Genomic DNA, 20,891 nt, shown 5'->3' on the forward strand with positions numbered 1-20,891 from the left:
GATGAAGGCTGAGGCTTCCGCTAGTTCAAGGATATAAATATTTAGGGGGCAGCTCAACAGCATGTTTATGAGGCAAAACAAATACTAGCTTTACTCCTAGTGTCTATGACCTCCCCAGCCATGGGCCTTTGACCAGAACTACAGTATTGGGAATGAACTCCCTTTTATGGCGTGGGCCTCAGACGCAACCCCAAATGATAAACCCTGTAACAGTCATTCCCTTACTGTGCCAATAAGCACTTCTTACCTGGAGAGTTGGTATGCTAGCTTGCCAAGTCTAAAGCTAAGAAAGGCTATTATTGATAGCCTTTCTTTCTCAACAGCCTTCCTGACAACTTTTGGGCCTACGCAGGCCAGCCGGCAGAGACAGCTTCCTGCTCCGTTCCAGCACGGTTTCTCTGTGTTCTGTAACTAAGCTGTATGGGGTTTTAAGCAGGAGGATCTCACCATCCAGACCTGGTGGGCAAGCAAGGGCAATGAATGGCGGTAGCCTGCATAGTTTTGGGGGCCTCTGGAGGCTTCCTAGACAGCAACTCCTGGGGGGGGGGTGGCCTGCACCTGGCAGTGAGACTCGTGGTTTCCGGGATTGGCACTACTTAACCAGCATTCCCTCTCTACTCAAAGTCTTTTTTTAAAAAAAATTGTTGTATAAAGTAGCACATTCCAAGATGATTCCTGTCTACATGTTAGTTTTGCTTAGCTCTTTTCCCGCACCTGCTCTCTTCCTCTGCTCCCATCCTTGTTTAAACCTTGATGCCGCCACTGTTTCCCAACTCTGTTTTCATGGAATGGTAATTCTTCTACCATTCCCATCCCCCTGCAGGCCAGGGTCCCTCGTGAACTGACTTTTACACCTAAAACAACCTATATTTTGGTAATAGTCAAGCCATAAAGGCTTTGTGTGTGTGTGTGTGTGTGTGTGTGTGTGTGTGTGTGTGTGTGTGTGTGTTTTGGGTCATTTCAGGGAAACCTAAGAATCTCCACAAAAATTGAGAATCCCAATTTTTGTATCACTGCCAACTTCTTTATAAGTTAGGCAATCCACTTGGTTTCCTTAACCTTATTAAAGAGGCCAGGCTAGCTCATCTATTTATAAGTCTATAGATGAAGAAAATTAATTTACCTGACCAATTATCCAGAAATTTATTAGGGGGAAAGCCTCTGGGTTTAAATTATTTCTTGAAGTTGCAACAAGTGTTTCGAATCCCCCCAACCCCTCTCTACAGTGTTTATAACTGAATTTAAAATATGCTGATAAGCCCTCTGCCACTGAGCTTTATTTCAGCTCCCTTTGCCCCCTCCTTTTTGGAGACAGGGTTTCTCTGTGTAGCCCTGGCTGTCCTGGAACTTCCCGTATAGACCAGGCTGGCCTTGGACTCAGAGATCCCCTGTCTCTGCCTCTTGAGTACTGGGATTAAAGTGAGCACCACCACTGCTTTGCTCTCCCCCTTCTTTTTAATAAAAGTTCAGGTGGCCTGGGCGGTCCTCTAACTTGCTCTGTACCCTTTCTTTCATGTACAGGTGCTGATATTGAACCCCTAACTCTGCTGTTTCTATTTCCCAAGTGCTATGATTATATACATGTGTACTACCACTCCTAAGACATTTTTCTTGAACTGTCATTAAGAAAACACCCAATAAAACACTCATGATGGAAGAAATGACCCGAAGACAAAGAATTTAGGAACCACATAGTCAGGTAAAAATTTTATTTTATTTTTTAAATTTATTTTGTGCATGGGTGCTTGGCCTGCATGTATGTCTGTGCACCACAGGTGTGCAGAGGCAAGAAGAAGGTATCCAATCCCCTGCAACTAGATTTACATGCTTGTGAGCTGCCATGTGGGTGCTGGAAATAATTCAGGCCCTCTGGAAGACCAGCCAGTGTTCTTAACTTCTGAGTCATCTTTCTAGCTCTGAGGAAAAAAAAAATAGATGTGGTTGGATTTTTCTGTACAGGAAAAGGAAAAAAAATATCTAGTTTTGACCTTAAGAAGAAACAAAACATCAACAACAAAGAAAAGCAAAGGAACAGAAACCATCAGGAGACACAAGGTGTGAGGTAGAATACCCCGTTTAAGGTGCTTGGGAAGGCAAATGAAAGTGGGTTGCTAGGGGCTGGAGAAATGGCTCAGAGGTTAAAAGCACCAACAACTCTTCCAGAGGACCCGAGTTCGAGTCCCAGCACCCACATGGCAGCTCACAACTGTCTGTTAGCTCCAAGATATGACACCCTCACCCAGACATACTTGCAATGCACAGAAGAATAAAAACAAATGAACAAACAAATAAATAAAGTGGGTCGCTAATGTTTTATAAATTAAAGTAATCAATCAGAAGTAAGAATTTAGAGCTGGAGTGACCGTGAACTTCACCCTGGAAGAAGACATTGGAATACCATAGGTCGAGAATGGAAACTGTGTGACTAGAACTCAAAAGCTGATTTTGGAAAAAAAAAAAAAAAGAACCACTGTTATTAGTCAACTTTTTTCATAACTGTGGCAAACAGTTCAGAAAGACAACTTAAAAGAGGAAAGTTTTTTTTTCAGATCATGATTTTAGAGGCCTCAGTAGCCCAAAGTGTAGTTGGATCCATCACTGTGGTCCTGAGACAAGGTAGAAGTCCATGTAGGGAAAGGTGTGTGTGTGTGTGTGTGTGTGTGTGTGTGTGTGTGTGTGTGTGTGTGTGTGTTGGCTGCAGAGGAGGAACAAAATACCTTTCAAAGACATTTCCCTATTGCTTCCTCCAACTCGGCTCCATTTCTCACTACCTCCAGCCATCCCATCGGGAGCTAAGTCCCCCGTAAGAACTAGATGGTCAGACCGTGTTGCTAAGATACCACACACTTCGGTTGTAGGCCATGGAGAAATCAAACAGGAACTGAGTTGGAAGCGTCTTCCCTGTTGGCTAGCTTTCACAGAGCTGGAAGGTGCTAGGCAGGCGGCTGAAGGAGAACGGCCATCAACACTCTTAGCTGTGAGCCCTTTGAACTACAGTGCCAGCCTACCAGCTGAGATGTGCCTGTTGGTGTGCTAGTGGCATGTTTGTTATGAAGACAATCAATTGCATTTGGTTTAGGTCAGAGACCTGCCCCACAGAAGGGAGTTCAGGACTGGTACTGTAAATCTGGTCAAAAGGCCATGGATGAGGAAGGAACACTAATTACTGATGCCTTTGCCAAATGGATGTATTATCACAATGTCTCTTAAATGTTTATACCTACCGATTAGGTGCTTTTGGTAGTTAATAGAGGCTAAAGAAGGAGAAGTCATCTTTCCCCAATGATGAAGCTATTGGTAAGTTGCCCATGCTCTAGTAAATAACTACACACGTATGCTCATGGAAGCAACACTAATTAAAATTAGTGAGTCATTAAAAACAACAATAACAACAGTAACAACAAATAAAGATAGGATGGGGAAAAAAGAGGTGAAGGTGCAGAGAAAATGGGACACAGATAAGAGAAGGTAACATGGATGTGTGTCAATATGATCAAAATATAGTATATAGGTATGAAAATACCCAATAATAAATAACAGTCAGTCGCTAAAAAGACTAGACAGTTGATCAGGTTAGAGTTATCATGATCCAATCCCTGCTCAATGACTGGATCCACAAACTGGACACTAAAGTTTCAACATATGAATCTTTCTGGAGGAGTTTCATTTCTAAACCAGAAGAGGCACATGACTTCTCACTTGGGCCTGCAGATGAGTAGTTAAAGGCAGAGTAAAGCTTAACGCCTCTTTGCTTCTTTTGTGTCTGGCCCTTATTCAGATTCTATTCTGCTCGGCATACAGGCATGCCAATCACTTAAGCAGTGCCCATGCAAATGCTGGTGACACGAGGCTGCTTAGCCTCAAATGTTGTATTTTTATTTGTTTTTCTTGGTTGGCTTCACAGTCACCTAATCTGTCCCACCATTCAACATGCAAGGTATCGAAAAACAAAAGCAACTAAGGCACTTTACTGCTGGCTTTTTACAAAACCTCTTGCCGACCCCTGAAAATGTATCTGAAAGTTTCTGATGTTGAGTTAAATCTGCAGTCGTGTTGAATTCTCGCTACAGGGGAACCTGGGAGGCAGACAACTTCTTGATGAGACTGCTCCCACCAGGCAAAGGCAAGTATCCTACTCCAGAAGCAGAGGTACAATCATCTCCGATGGGAACAGAAGTGAGCCCTTGGTTGCTATGACAATGACTTCTCTGGGCCCACCTAATAGAGCAAGACTTGAGATAAGGATCAACAAGACCAGGGTTTGACCCGGGCCACTGACTTATGCGTTCCTCCTGCCCTTATGCCTCAGTCATTCCTTCATCAAACCTAAAGCTCGTCAAGTACTTGAAAAGCTAGGGTTGGAATGCATCAACTTCTTTTGTTTTCTAAGTATATTGACAACCCTTCCCCCGTGTACTATTACTTTTTCTCTTTGGCTTCTGGAGTGAGTGGTCAGGCCTAATCTGTTGGGACACCCCAAAGTCAGGTCCTTTATAGCCTAGGACTTTGGTAACAGCTGGAATACATCTTACATCTGACTGTGATGTGAAATGTATCACATATGAAATGGAAGGCTATTTCTCCCATGGAATATACTTTAGGTTCTCCGAAGATTCCTCTGCTGGGAACTGATACCTTGGATATTATTGGTGATGCCCCTTACCTGCTGGCTGGGTTTTTAAAAATTTTTAAAAATATAACTGCAGTCTTTGCATTGAACTATTCCTAGACTGCCACAGAGTGGTGCACTTCCAAACTGATTCCACCTCAGGATGCTTATACTGAGCTGTAAAAACAGTAGTGTATGCCCGTTCTACTGTGTGTGGATGGTCTATCTCTCAGCTCTGTGCTCTCAAGCACATCCACCACAGTCTCTCTCCTTCTGTCTATGCCTCTCTGAATGACTTGCTGGTTTTTCTGCTGAAGCCTGTCTATTGACTTGAGATGATGGGAGATTTCTTTGCCCAGAGGGAAGAGGAATATAACACAACATTCCAAAATGTCCTGTCAAAGATATCCTTTCCCCCTTCTTGTCAACTTCAATTCCTGATGTAGGTGATGTGCCAACAGTCACACCAGTTTTTGTTTTTCTTTTTACAATTTTTAAATTTTTATTATTTTATGTATATGAATGCTCTAGCTGCATGTACACCTACATGCCAGAATAGGGCACCAGATCTCATTATAGATGGGTGTGAGCTGCCATGTGGTTGCTGGGAATTGAACTCAGGACCTCTGAAAGAGCAGCCACTGCTCTTAACAACTGAGCCATCTCTCTAGCCCTTGCTTTTGTTTTTTAAGACAAGGTTTCACTTGGAGTCCTGGCTGTCTTAGACTCGCTTTGTAGACCAGGCCAGCCTCAAACTCACAGAGATTCACCTGCCTCTGCCTCCTGAGTCCTGGGATTAAAGGCGTGCGCCACCACACCTGGTCAGTCACACCAATTTTAATTGTCCTTTGTAAATCCTCAAATGAATGCCCAAGCTTTGGATTCAGGGAAAATTTATAGCTTAGATTCTGGTTTTTGGAGCACCAGTTCAAGCAAAATGAGAAAGAATCCCATTTCAAATTTCTCTTGCACATGGACTATCCCTCGTAATCATTTAGGTATGGTGGTGCCATTTTGCACCCAGGAAAATTGAGGTCAAGTGGCTTGTTTGAGATCACACAATAGTAACTGGCTGAACAGAGACTGAACCCAGGTCTCTTTGGTTTCAAAGTTTGAGCTCTTTTTCTCTTGCTAACCATAAACTGATTCCTGTAGAGTCCTGGACCTGGAGTCTTTGGTTTATGTTCTGAATTGGCATACGCCGCCTTATATTGGAGCCTCTGACTCAGTATTGTGTCCTTAGTCTATTCATCTCTGTGTCTGTTTTCCTTTTTGTAGGATGTGGAACATTAGACTAATACTTAAAAAAACAATCTGTTTCCCAACAGAACTGCATTGATGATGAGGTTTGCAGATGGGTGGGTAGGAAAAAAAACCACATTAGAAGGACTACCATTTATTGAACATCTACAATTATGTGTTGGGTAAGCTCTATGATAGGTTTTTACACACAATACTTAATTTATTCAGAGCTTATAATATATGCAGCTGGTACAGTGTAGTCATCGTACACAATTAAGATGGCACTGGCCACTAAGGGTCCTAACAGTAGTGCTGTGCTGATGAAGATTGCTGGGATAGGCCAAGTGCCTTACCCAAAGCTGGTCAGTGGGAAAGGCCAGCCTTTATTCTTAGAGTCATCCCACAGCTAAGTCTGTCCTCTTGCTGATTACTTGAACACTTTAGAAAAAGTAGCCACACACAAAGGCTCGCACTGTCAGAAGCAGCCATGTTGATGCCGCTTGGACAAGGAAAAACAAAGCTAAGAAGCTCCATCTCTACGGTTACTCTTTCTTTCTTTTTAAAGATTTATTTACTTTTATTTTATATTTATAAGTGTTTCCCCTGAATATATGTCTGTGTACCATGTGTGTACCTTGTACCTGGTGCTCTTAAAGTCATAAGAAGGCATGGAATCTGGAACTGTAGTTAGAGATGTTTGTGAGCTGACAAGTGGGTGCTGGGAATTGAACCCTGATCCTCTGGAAGAGCAGTCAGTGCTTTTAACCTTTGAGATGGTTGCTCCATCCTCTTATGGCTACCTTTTCAAAAACACATCTGGGTTTTTCTCCTTGAAAAAAAAAACTTTATTTCTTATGTGTCTAGTAGACCAACTCAGAATTCAAGTAGAAACGTCAAAAAATTTCTAAAGCTTTACTTCCTGTTAGATGTGGTGGCACACACTTTTCATCTTGGCACTTGGAAGGCAGAGGCAGGGGATTTCTGAGTTCAAGGCCAGCCTGGTTGACAGAGGTAGTGTCTCTTATAGAGAAGCCCTTTCCCAAAACAAAACAAACAACCAAGCTTTATTTCCTGTCCTTGTGATAGCATCCCTGGTCCAAGTGCCTTTAAGCTACGAAAACAACACCCAAGAAAAGTAAAAAAAAAAAGGGGGAGGAGGGAAAGAAGATCGTGAAGAGGGGAGGAGAGATGGAGGGAAGGAAGTGGGGGGGGAGAGAGAGAGGGAGGTGGGCGGGAGGGGGCGAGCACACACACACACACACACACACATGAGCAGAACTGGGTTTGGAGCTCGTATCTACCTGCTTAATCAAGACAGGCTCACAGTGGCTGGAAAGTTTGCAAATTCAGAAGTCAAGTTTCTGGCTTCCTAACAGTTTTCAACATCAAAGGCTTTACAGGCGGGCAGTAGACTCACTCAACATTGAGCTGTGAAAACCATGCTGGGGAGGGGAGCTGAGGGTGGAAGGTAGGCTCAACAATTGTCTGAGGAACAACCGAGGACAAACAGGAAGCACTAAGATGGAAATGACTCACAAAGGAGGCCCCGGGGTTGCTCTCTCGTTTTTATTAACTCCTCCTCACAGAGAAGAGAGTTTCCTTTAGCCTCCCAAATCCCTTGGTGAGGGAGCATCATCATCTTTTCCAAAGACACCACAGACCTCCTGACCTTATCTTCCATTTTAACTCCTGGTGAGCCATCCTTGTTCTGAATGTGTTGTTTAGTATTTATCGCTATTGATGAAAACAGTGACCGAGGGGGAAGATCTGCTCACAGAGTGGTCAGAAACTGTTCACACTTGCTTAGCTTTGAGAAGGAGAAGGCTCTTGGTCTTAGGAACGCCTCAGTGGGCTGCTTTTGCTCAGACGTAGGCCCCGGAGCCTGTTCTGAAATGGGAACAGCTGTTTAAAAAGCATTGGAATTGCTCTGAATTTTAGAGTAATCATTGTGTTTCAGTTTCCTAAGGTGGGTAAGGTGAAAGGGTGCTGTGCTAGGTTAAAAAAAAAAGAAAGAAAGAAAAAGATAAAAACTTCGGTTCATTCATAGCAGCTGCTAATTTCTGTAGAAGCATTGGTACCAAGTTACAGGAAAAAGATGCCCACTGGTATATAGCATTTCATTATAAGGCAAACAGATATAAATAACTTCTAGAGTGACAGTAGGTGTCAATAAAGAATGGTTTTAGGGGCTTGAGGAAATGATAGTAAGGATGTCCCTGTGCAGGAGTGACCAAGGAGTTCTGAGCACAGCAACTCAGAGCACTTAATTTTAATGTTTCTTGTTATTTAAAAAATTATTGACTTTTTATATCTATATGGAGACCAGAGGCTGATGTAGAGTGTCTTCTTTTATTACTTACCCTATTTTTTTTTTTTTGAGATGGGGTTTCTCCGTGAGTCTGGGGCTCATTAATTGACTAGCCTGGCTAGCCAGTAAGCTCTGAGTATCTGCCCTTCACTCCTCTGTCCCCAGCACTAGGGTCACAGATGCACACATGCTATGCCATGCCTGGATGCAGGGGCTCTGAGCTCAAGCCCTCATGCTTGTTCGGCCAGCACTTTACCACCAGGGCAGTCTCCCCAGCCCCGTGCTTCCTATCCTGTAGGGTGCTTTAGGTTCCTGCCGTCGCCCTGAAATCTTCAAGTGAAAGTGAGACAGGCACACAGACACACAGACTTGTATCAGTGGTCTTTGGAGGGGCCTGAGTTTAAGATGGAACAGCAAGGCGAGAACACCTGTAGGAGGTGAGATGGCAGCAGGGATGGGAACGTCGGCAGTCACAGAAGCTTGGAGAGGACACAAGGAGAAAGTAAGCTCCACCTCTTCCCAATCCGAGAAAGCTTCAGAAACGCAGACTCTCAATGGAGTACTCAAAGGCCTGGAGAGAATTTTATTTAGACGTCAGATGAAAGGAAAGTCTTTTACCTCAGAAGGCAAAAGATACAGAAAATTTCATTTATATATTTAAGAAATATTTATATTAATGTGGCTTAAGTAAACAAGTGTGGCACAGGAAGTTTTGGGTCACTATTGTCATTGGTTTTAGGAGTTGGTTCTCTCCTTGCACCATGTGGGTCCTGGGGATTGAATTCAGGCCATCCAACTTAGTGATGGGTGCCTTTACCTACTGAACCACCTTGCCGGTCCTGCCATTATTAGGTAAAGGAAGAAGCGTGCTAATTCGGAAGCGCGTATGTACGCACGTGCCACCTTTCCATTCTGATTCCTTTCTGGACTGTAGGGACGGCAGGGCATACGTATGGAAAGTATGACGCAAAAGCCATGGCAGTCAAGTTATTACATAGACATCCTCAGACTTAGAGAAATGTTAAGAAGAGTTTAAGTACTAAAAAGAGAGCTCTGTAAGAGAGGGTCTTGGGCAGTCTCTTGGCCCTTTGTTCACAGAGAAGCAGTGGCAACTGTGTCCTTGGAACACAGCAAAAGTGAAATGGCTGGTTGGAAGGCACTGGGGGTTGTGAGAGGCTCTTGTAAAACAAGTAATTAGTATACTCTCGATAGGGCAGGATCTGATAGAGAGCCCTGATAAAGTGTGGTAATTAATAGCCACAGTGACAAACATGATTCACCAGGAAATGGTGAAAGGGCAGTCTGTTGATGGTTTTCATGACATGACTACCAAAGGAGTTGCTGAAGAGGTTCTGAAAAACAATTTGTGAATCAGTCATGTTGTTCCTTAAGGGCACTGTATAAAGGCAGATCTATTCGTTTTTTAAAAAATAATTTGAGTTCTAAAACACTCCTGTAGCCACTCTTCTGATTTTCCAGATTTGTTTATGTTATTGTACAATAATATAAACGAAAGCATCTCTGTGCTGCGTCTCTAGCTGTACTTTTCCGCTTACTGCTCCGCTCTTATCTCATTTTCAATTTATTTACAACCAAAACACAAGTTCGCTGAAGTCTACTTCCTGTTCACAGCTTTGAGCCTCTGTTTTTGTCTCACAGTTCTCAGGTGAGGTGCCCTGGATTGATGCTTGAAAGCTTTCCCATTCTCATGCACAGTCCTTGCAGTCCTGATGAAGGTCTGTTGGTTGGGCTGGCCCTTTGTGTTTTCTTCTCATGTTTCTCCCTCCCAAACCTTGGTGACACTCTAGTTGTACTTTCTAGGTTTTTGAACTTAAGCATGACCTATCTATCTATCTATCTATCTATCTATCTATCTATCTATCTCAAAGGGAAATGAGGGAAAGATATTTAAAGGCTAAAACCACAAGAAGACCTTGAGTGTCTGCACAAGCAAGTCGAGAATAGGTAGTCAAGGTGACTTCAAAATAGTCCTTGAATGTCTGCATAAGCAGGTTACAGAAGCCAACAAAGCAAAACAAACCAAAAACCAAAAACCCAAACCAACCAACCAACCAACCAACCAACCAACCAATGAGTGTGCATGGCTGACATAGCCACACCATGTGGATGACCCTAATGCCTATGACCCTCGGGGCTGGCAAGGCCTTCTCCTGGTCTGGAGAGCTTGTAGACAGTGTCAACCACAGCTGAGAATGCTCCCCTGCAAAGACTCCCTGTGAAGAGGAGATAACCTACCTCCCCACTTAGTTGTATATAATAAACCCGCCTCCTTGTTCAGTGCTATATAATAAGCTCTCTGGGTTGTCCAGGTTGCTGCTGATCCATTAGAAACTACGCGGTTTACCTGATCCTAGCTTTTCTGTAGGTGTCGGTGTTGAAGTTATTTTTATAAAACAGTGTTTGTTTCTCTTAGCTTATTTCTTAACCTGGCTATCACACAAATAATTGAGACTCTTTTTATAATACAAGGCTTCAGAACACAATCTGAGCCGTTTAAGTCTGTTCTCCACCCTCTATGCTATTTTTGTCTTACGCCCAGCACTACTTGCACTTTGTAGCTTTCCTCAGCTCCAGCTCCTTCCTCCTGATCTTCCTTGGACCTCTCCCCAAGGCTGAATCCCCTACTTCCTCCTCTAACTCCTCATTCCCTGGCTGGCAGGAAGTTAAGCCCTATTCTCTCCCCTGCTCAACAATTGGCTGTAAGATGCTTTATTGGCGTACTGGGGGACAACTGGGAGCTGTGTTCACACAGCATTAAAACAGGAGATTATCAGAACAAAGATTACAACCAGATATGAGAGATATGGAAATCAGCATTTAAATACGCAGTAATTTTATGCCTACATGTCTGTGTCTGCGTGTTTTTCCTTTCTTCCTTTTCCCATCACACCAGTCAGGTCAAGCCCAAAGCTGTGCAGGTTGCTGCAGGTGGCACCTGAACAAGGACCTTGACTACTGGGAGTGCACATTGGTCCAGGGAGGGAATACTTCAGCGAGACACTCTCAAATAAAGGTGAATGGGAGGGCATTTCTAAGCAATGAGTGCAAAACCTGGGACAAGCAGAATCTAAGTAGCTGTATGTTAGTGCTTTGAAGGAGACTTTGAGGGACTGTAGAACAGCACTGGTTGCCAAAGGACAGGGGGGTAACACATAAGGTCTTATGAAATGATACCAATGCAGAAAATGGTTTGGTCCATCTCTCATTATAATGTGGGAGTAAAGGTATGCATGTGTATTGCATGAAGGCCCTGAAGGTGCAGGACTGCCACTTTGGGTACCTTCAAAACAGATAAAGATATACTGATTCAGTAAAGAGCCTGATTCCAGGTACGAAGGACTCTGGCTGAGACCAGAGTCCACAGAGAGATTGAAAGCGTGGCCCTTGAAGCTGGTCAACTCTTGCACAAACTACAAGGAAGATGTCATCACCAGCATGGGGTCAGATAATGAGGCTGATGCAAATGACAGAGGAGAGAGCATGAGTCTTGGGTTTGGGAAGTAACATGGAAGCTATATTTTTGGTGTGTCTGATAATTGTATCCATACAGGTAAATCCAGTCAGGGGAGACAAAAAAATCTATACTTTTTTATTTTTCATTCAGTGGCTTGGTTACATCCTTCATATCTTTTTATACAAATAATTCCCTCTACTTTTAGAGGCCATTTCTTTAACTGCCTGAAGCTTCAGTGGGTTCCACTCAACTGTTTGAGGCTGGCAAGCTTACAACAAATTGAAGAAATGCAGAGAATTGCCATACAGAGGGGGAATAAAAACTTTGTCACTAACTGAGATTTGACAAGGTCTAGAAGAATTGTACTGGACTTTGGGGCCCAGGTCTTCCAGCAGCCCAGAGGAATCTCATTGGAGGGGGAGGATCTTACTATGTTTTTAGTTTTTCTAGTGCTTTTGGACAGGATGAGCCAAACTCCCCAGGCCTGAGGCCACAGCTCTTCTCAGTTGGGCTCCAGAGACTAGAGCTTTGCAGGACTGGAACCAAGATGCATCAGGAACATTGAAGAAATAAGAACGGAGAGATATGGGGCACCAGAGTTCACGTGAAAGTCAGTCCCCACTTTCCACTTAACTGTGGAGAATGTCCTGTCCATTGGCTGGATCTGGGTAGGGTTTTGATGCTTACTGCACGTATTATCCTTGGTTGGTGCCATAGTTTGAGCAGAACCCCTGGGCCGAACTCTGGGGCCCCATATTTGACCACGTCTCATTGATGGGGAGGCCTGGTGGCACTCAGAGGAAGGATAACAGGCTGCCAAGAAGAGACTTGATACCCTAGGATCATATACAGGGGGAGGAGGTCCCCCTCAGTCACAGTCATAGGGGAGGGGAATAGGGTGAAAGCGGGAGGGAGGGAGGAATGGAGGATATAAGGGATGGGATAACAATTGAGATGTAATATGAATATTATCAATAAAAAAATCAGAAAAAAGGGGAGATAAATGGGAAACGAATGAAATCCTTAGTGAGTGTGTGCTGTTGACAGGGGTTTGGCCATATCAAGAGCTCCAAAGCCTCAGGCAGCCCCATGAATGGCAAAGCCTTCTCCTAGCCTGGGTATGTATGTTGAAAGAGCCTACAAAAGATATCAACCACAGCTTCCTCCTCCCAGGAAACTACTGCCCGAGACAGTCAACCCTTTACGGAGATGAGATGTATCTCCTACCTCCTCACCTATCTTCTCACCAGCTGTATATAATAAGCTCACCTCTTTGTGTCAGCCTTGCATCATACATGTGTTGAGTTTCCAGGTTGCTGCTGTTGTGTCTCTGACAGAGAGTGCATGGCCCCTCGGTCCCAGCTTCTCAACGTGTGCGTGTCTGCTCTCTCTTCACCCCCTCATCATCCCAGTCAGGTCGGGTCCAGAGCTGGACAGACAAGTCATGGCATTTTTCAAACCTATGGCGTGCCTTATTGGCTAGAAGCGCATCGGATGGCTTCTTCCAGCTGCAGAGAAGCTGGGGGTGGAATGTTTGGGTTTTTACTGTCTCCTTGTTAGGGGTAGGCAAAGGGAAAAAGAGTTAGAAATGTGAAAACTCAAGTTAGGAACTTGGGTTATATCTCTTCCCCTCACTCGCAAGCCTTTAGATTCCTCTGATTTATACAGATCTTTCCATATTTTAAAGAGTGTTAGCTAAAGGGCACAAACTTGGAGACAATAGCTTCTCCAAATTAGTGGCATTTAATATCATATAGGCATGTAGAACTGTTCTTAGTTTTATTGTTTCCCTCTGTTATTTACTTACTGTAGATCTTTAAAAATAATTTAAAATTGTATTTATTCTCTCTCTCTCTCTCAGAAGTAGGAGTGTACTTACGTATACAAAGCATGACAAGGAAGTCAGTGAGGATGGAGCTGAAAGGTTGGACATTAGTAGCAAATGATGACAGAGATGCAATTGTGAGGGGTCAAGCCACGTAGGCCTTATGGACCGTTTTAAAGCTGGAAGCTAGCACAGTCCCTGGTGCACAGTTCTGGTGTTGATGGTGTTCTGGACCGGGGGAACAGCAGGGGAGCAGCTGGTTACACATCTGTATTAAAGGGAGAGCCAATACCATGCGACCACAGATTGGGGGGGGGGGGGGGGAGAAAGGACGACTCCAGTGTTTTTGTCCCGCAGCTGGAAAGGTGGAGTTGCAATTTACCGAGCGGGGGAACACCGTGGCCAAGACAAGTTGTGGGGAGGCTTGGTGGGTGTCTGCTTGTACTGATTAATACATTAAAGAGGATTTAGTGTGGAAGTGTTGAGGTAGTTGGATAAAGAAGAGTGTAGGAGGAAAATGATAAGACGGGGAGCGTGACCTGACCTGTAGACTCCAGAGGAAGTTAAAGGTCTGTTGGTGTTGGGGGGTAAGACAGAATGAACACGATTGAGAAGGTGTTGATTAGAGACATTGGGGTGCTCAAAATGAAGATTATGGAGGAGCGCAGTGAATGTGTGAAAGGCTCGTAAAGGAATGAAGGACAGGGTCACTGGAGGGGAGGCCAATGGCCAACTACTCGAAAGGTGTAGAACACTGAAAGTCAGCTGGGGGTTGCGCACTTCCGTCGATGGGGAATGGTGACCACAACAGGAAGAGCAGGGTGGGGCAGTCTAAAACCACCCACCCTTTGGCCATGCGCGATCGCCTTCTTACTAAAGTTTTATCTGAAGTCTTCTTCAGAATTCGTCATCACTTCTCCTTTTCTCTTATTCTTTCTTTGGTTCTTTGCTTTCACCCTTCCTTCTTTTTAATTCCTTATTGAAAAAAAAATTCAAGTCTTGCTATGTAGTTCAGGCTGGCCTCGAACTTACAGTTCTCCTACCTCAGTGAGTGCTGGGATTGTCGGTTGTACACATATGATTGTCTAATCCTGGATAGCACTCTCACCTTCAATTATTTGTATTTTCTTGAAAAGTTACAGTCCTGGGATCTGTTTGTTTTCCTACCTTTCAGGACAATGTCTTTTTTTTTTTTTCCCTTCAACTTGGGAACTTTTTTTTTACTCATTGAGGTTACCCCATGTTTCCTACATCTTCTTTCCTCTCTTCGTGTGCTACTCAAATGCATACGACCCCCGTATCTTCATTGCCAGCCCCCCTCTGAGTTCCTTTGTTCCCCTGCTGTATTCGTGAATGCTCCACAAACAGCCTTAAGATGTCCTCCGGGTACCTCAGTTACTGGGGCTCAGTTATGTTTTCCAGTTCCCTCTCTTCATTTTTAAATTTCAGCCAATCACAAAGGTGTTTTGCCTTATCGTAGTCTATCCTCATCTCCCATATGCACTCAGCCACCGATTCCTGCGGATTCTATTTTTTTGTGTGTCTATGTGTGCGTGCACGTGTGAGTTTGGGCATGCACTTGCCTTGTTGAGTGCATGTAGGATGGAAGACACCCTAAGGTGTTGGTCCTTGCCTTCCACCTTGTTTTAGAGAGGGTGGAGAGATGACTTGGTGATTGAGAGCGCTTGCTGCTCTTCCAGAAGATCCAAGTTTGGTCCCTGCATCAGGCAACTCACAAGCACCTATAACTCCAGCTCTAAGAAACCATGTGCCCTCTTCTGGACTCCATAGGCATTTCCATACATCTGTACACACACACACACACACACACACACACACACACACACACCAGGCTAGCTGGCCCACAGACTTCTAGGGATTTATTTTTCTGCCTTTCCCTCTCATCTCTCTGGAGGATGCTGGGTGGCAGATGTGCATTTCTGCTCTTGGCTTTGCCTTGGATTCTGGGGATGTAGAGTCAGGTCTTTATGCCTATGCAGTGTTTTGCCCACTAAGTAATTTCCCAAGCTTGTGGATTCTGCTTGAGAAATATGAATTCTATTTCTGAAATGTCAACAACACTCATCGAATCTAACCCTTTTTCTCTGTTAAGTAACAAACAAACAAACAAACAAAAAACAAAGAGGCATTTATCTCGCTTCATAAAAAGCTAGAAAATACACTTTATCCTATATTAATTCCTGCAGCACAATGGATTTGAGTATGGTGACACACTTGGGAGGCTGTTACAGGATGGTGAGGCTATCTTGAGCTTTATAACAAGACCCTGGCTCATAAAATTAAAAAAAGAAAAGATAAAATCAGGTAAATAGAATATTGTACAGATGTGAAGTATCATCCCACTATACTCTATGATTCAGATATGTGACATGTTATAGTTTGAAAATCACTCTATGACTCCAAATGAAATAAAAGGTTATAGCTGTAGTTTATCACTGTAAATAAAAATGGAAACAATAAAGAAGTCCCCATCTCAGAGAAGTAGTCCCCATAGGCTTCTTTGTAGCATTAATCATGTCTTTGTTTATAGATGTTGAAATATCTGTGTTAAGCAATACATTCTGTGTTCTAGGAATGTAGCAATGACAAAATGCCCCCTTTCTTGAACTTAGAGGAAAGTGGGTGCATCAGTTCTTTGTAATGGTAACGAAATCTGACAAGAAGCAATCTAAGGAAAGAACAGTTTATTCTGGGGGCTTGGGGGAGGGGATACATTCTGTCATGATGGCATCACAGAATGGAATAGGAGGCTGGCTCGTCACTGCAGTCAGGAACCAGGGCAACAGATGCTTGTGCTCAGCTTGCTTCCTGCTCTGCATTAGCCTGGATCCCCAGCCCATAGAATGATTACCATACATACTTTGAGGTTAGTCTTCCCACCTCGATGACCCTAGTCTGGATAACCCTTCACAGACATGCCCAGAGATGTGTTTCCATGGTGAGTTTAGATTCCATCAAGTTGACAATCAAGGATAAGCACTGCAGTGTGTGTGTATGTCGGGGGTGGGGTGGGGGGGGGACGGGATGGGATGGGATGGAGCAGCGAATGGCAGGTAAGAAACTCTACAGGAATGAACAGTGTGACTGGGATGTAGCTTGCCCAGTATGGTGGAAACTCTGAGTTACATCCTCTAAACCATGTAAGCTGCATAAATAAAATTCACATCCTTTGAGGGGGAAAAAAGAAACAAAAGGTATTTTCCAGTAGCGGTCAGTGCTATGAAGAAACAAAGGCCAAGAATGAGTCGGGGGTGGGGGGTGGCGCAGGAGGCAAGGAATCATTTCAGGTGAGATGTCAGGGAAAGCATCCCACCTTTTTTAAAAGTTGAATTATTTAGTATGTGAGCAATGGAAGGAAGCTAGCTATGAAATGAGAGCAGCAAGCCTGAGGGCCCTGAGGTAGTATAATCTTGGCTCGTGCAAAGACACAATCAGCGTCCCTGGATTATTTATAGGACTTACAATAGGGGTAATTATCTGTTATTTCTGTTTACCTATTTACCGATTTATAGCTATTACATACTAGTTTGGTTTTGTGCTGGAATTCACTGTGTGACCCAGATCGGTCTCAAAATCATGGCAATCTTCTTGCCTTAGCATCCTAAGTACTGGGATTACAGGTATGAGCCACATCGCCTGGTTTGCATGTTTGCTTGCTGTATGTTGTTTGAAGATTCCTGATGACTGGGGCCATGTCCATGATACTCAAGGTCACTTCAGTACTTGCTGAACCGTAGTGGAAGTTACATGTTAAGTAAATGTATAAATATTTATACGACAAGCACTTGTTAAATAAAATATTGGTAGGATGGATTAGAAAGAGTTTTTCTTAATTTTATGTGTTTGAGTGTTTTGCCTACACATATGCTTGCACACCACATGCCACCTACATGTATGCTTGCACACCACATGCCAGAGACACTCAGTTATCACACTCGGCAGGGAAATGATCCTTGGGAGGTGAAGAATGAAACTTGAGTCAGCACCACATCTGCAGGTGCTGGGTCAAAACTTCCAGGCTCTGATCTCAGGCTTTATTTCTCTTACCTATTTGAACACAGTAAGAGTTTGGGCAAAGGTTACCAGATGACAATGATCACAACATTTAAGCATGGCTTTAAGCATGGCTACATAGCAAACCCCCCTAGGCAAGCAGCAAAGCACCCATGATATTTGCCGTAAGAAGGAGCCCTTTGCTTAAGGCAAGGGCCTAAGGAAGAAGGATTTGTAATAAGCTTAAGGATGTATTCTACTGATGGAAGATGCAAAATACTTAGGATAAGGGCCTAAACAATGCTCAGGATATTGGGGGATTGAGGAAGGCTGGCTTCATACAACAGCATACAGGTTTCCAGCTTGTTCGGCAACATTCACTCCTAGCCTTCGGCAGATCAGGAGTCAGCCATTGGTTTTTCCTTTGATTAAACAGGCTCATGTGTTTAACAAGTCTGGTTTCTCCAGTGCTTTCTTTAAGCCATGCCTCCCACAATCACATGCAGGCCTGGTGCTTGTGGAGACTAGAAAAGGGCACCGGATTCCCTGGGGTTGAAGTTACAGAGTCATGAATTGCCAGGTGGCTTCTGGGAGTCAAACCCAGGTTCTCTGTAAGCGCAGTAAGGACTCTTAAGCATACAGCTGTCTCTCTAGCTCCATAGGGATTCGTTTTTTAAAAGGTAAAATTTACGTCTCCTCCCTTCACTTGGCTTTCTTGAGCAAGGATCTCCTGTAATCTAGGTTTGGCTTGGACTTGTTACATAACCAAATGTGGCCTTGAACTTCTGATCTGCTCTGACCCTGTCTCTGAAGTTTTTGGGGTTATAGGTATACGTGCTATTATACCCAGGTAATTTATATTTTATAAAAAAAGAATAATACTCTTAAAAGTAATAGAGGGACAATTTAGGGAAGGGCAAGGAAAAGACCAGGGAAAGGGAAAAGCTGAATATGACCATAACATGATAGATACGGACTGATAGGATAATACTGCAAAGGTAGGGGTACCTTGGTGGCCTCTGCCAAGGTGTGCAGCTAAGAAATTATGTCATGCAACAAAGGGATTAGACACCGCTATTTTGAGAGCGGCTAGTGTACTCTTTTGACCGGTAAAGGTACAGCAAAGATAGATATTGGGCATGTAAATAGTTTTAGGGACTGGGTAGATATGATATGAGTGAAAGGCCATAGGAGGGATGGAGAGACAGAGTCCCATTTAGAATAGGACCAGTCCTTTTCAGGTCATTGGCACGCTGTGGCAACATGGTTCCAGCTTGACGGAAGCTCCAGGTGAGTTCTTCCAGTTTCCCCTGATGCCAGTAATAGAACAACTGGGGAGCTAAATGCCAGGAGGACAAATCCCGGGCCTTTCCTACAGCGACCTGACATGCTGCTGAAATCTCAAGTTTGAAACTACCTCTTTCCTTCTTCCTTCCACTCTCCCTGTATGTACCCTTGGGTATAGCCTCTATCTGGCCATCTTTCATTTCTTGTTCGCAGACCAGCAAAGCCATTATTGACACACTATATACACTCTTCTTCAGCTTTATCCTCGCTGGGCCAATATCCAATCCCAAAAGGATTCCCTACCCCGGAAGGACTCTCTAACACTCCCACGCATTGAAAACATGGCACCAGCAGGTCTTGCCCTCCTCTGTTTCCTCTCCCTTGCTAAACCGTTAGATTACAGTCCTAAAGTTAGCCCCCTGAGATCCATTCCTTATTTGGCCATTTGCTTATTCCTGACTAAAATTCCAAGGTCCAGCTACCAAAACATCAAGGCCCAGCAATCGAAAGTCATTATTTGGCTGCATTGATTAGCAAGTCAAATCAAGACTTATCAAGCCATCCTTGCGCAGATTCCCCCTTTTCTCCTTAAAAGCCACTCCTCCAGAAACATCTCCTGTCTTTGCTGTCTTTGTCCATCCCCCCCCCCGCTGCCCCCCTTCAGCCAATCTGTTTGTTCCTCAAGGGTAATACATCTCCTATATGTTGAGAAATTGGTGTCTGGGTATGTTCTGTGCCAACTTAGAGGCCCCTTCAACCCCCATCCTAAAGAAATCACAGAACTGTGCCGCACGACACAAACCTATTCTACTTGTCTTTGGTCCATTATCCCCTTCAATGATACTTTCACTATTCCAGACTTTCTCTCTACCTTACATATTCCTAATCAACCCACCCTATTATAACGACTCAGCCTCCTGGCATCTCAAAGCCACCTAGGAAGCTTTCGAAAGTGCAAATGGCAGTGTTCAATCTCCAGAGACATACTGATTTCATTCATCTAAGCCAGAGCTGGGGCGACAGCATTCTGTAATTCCTAAGAGGGGAAAAAAAAAGAACATTTGCCTTTGCATATAGAGTAGATAAGGGTACTATAAGAGTAAATTAATCTTTCCGGTGGGCTGGTGTTTGTTCCTCACTGCTTGAAAAGAAGATTGATGGTGTATTTGTGGACTTGGGAACCTTAATCTCAGCGGACAAAGTCATCCTCTTTCCTCACTCACATTTATATAGCATCACTCATCTGCCTACTTCTCTCAGGGCCAGGGGATGAGGAGGGAAGAGAAAACAATGATAAATGAGGAAGGAAGGGGGAGAGAGAGCTGGATGTGAGTTCTGTGGGGACAGGAGGTGGCAAGTAATGTATGCTGGGGGCATAGCTGGTGTGTGTGTGTGTGTGTGTGTGTGTGTGTGTGTGTGTGTGTGTGTGTGTGAGAGAGAGAGAGAGAGAGAGAGAGAGAGAGAGAGAGAGAGAGAGAGAGAGAGAGAGAGAGATTTAATTAGAGTCATCTGCATGAGCAGATGTTGAGAATATCCGTGAATGTGCCTGTGGCTGTACCCCTGAGGAGTAGGACTTCCCCTCCCCTGTGACCTTAACTGCCTATAGCTGCTCAGGAAAGGCTAAAATTACTATTTTTTTCCATAGGAGCATGTGACCAATGGAGTTTTCTTTCTTGTTTGTAATGCTTGCTTTGTGTTTTGGGAGTAAAGCACCTGGGTCTTAAGGACAAAGTTACAGTTGGTTAAAGCCACTTGTTTCTTCCAAGAAAAGAAAATGATGAATTATGTTTGGAGTTCCATGTGAGCTTCAGGCATGGCCAAGGCGATCTAATGAAGTATCATCGGCTGATGTGAAGATGAACAGAAGAAAAGAGTTGGATGGAGAAAAAAAAATCAAGAGTTTTGATTCAGACATACTTTGATACACATTACTAAGTATGTGAGTGGAGATGACAAAAGGCACTTGGTATCAGCTGGGAGGCTAGGGATGAAGACATTAGTTTGTGACCATTAGCAGACAAGGCGGTGTTAAGACAATGGCTATGATCACACCAGAACAGGACAGGAAGATGGAGGCGAAGAGAACCTCTTGAGTCTTAGCCCGAGTGCAAACCTTCTTTGTGAGTTCTGC

This window comes from Acomys minous (genome assembly GCF_964271855.1).
Source record: "Acomys minous genome assembly, chromosome: 1".
NCBI classification, from domain to species: Eukaryota; Metazoa; Chordata; class Mammalia; order Rodentia; family Muridae; genus Acomys; species Acomys minous.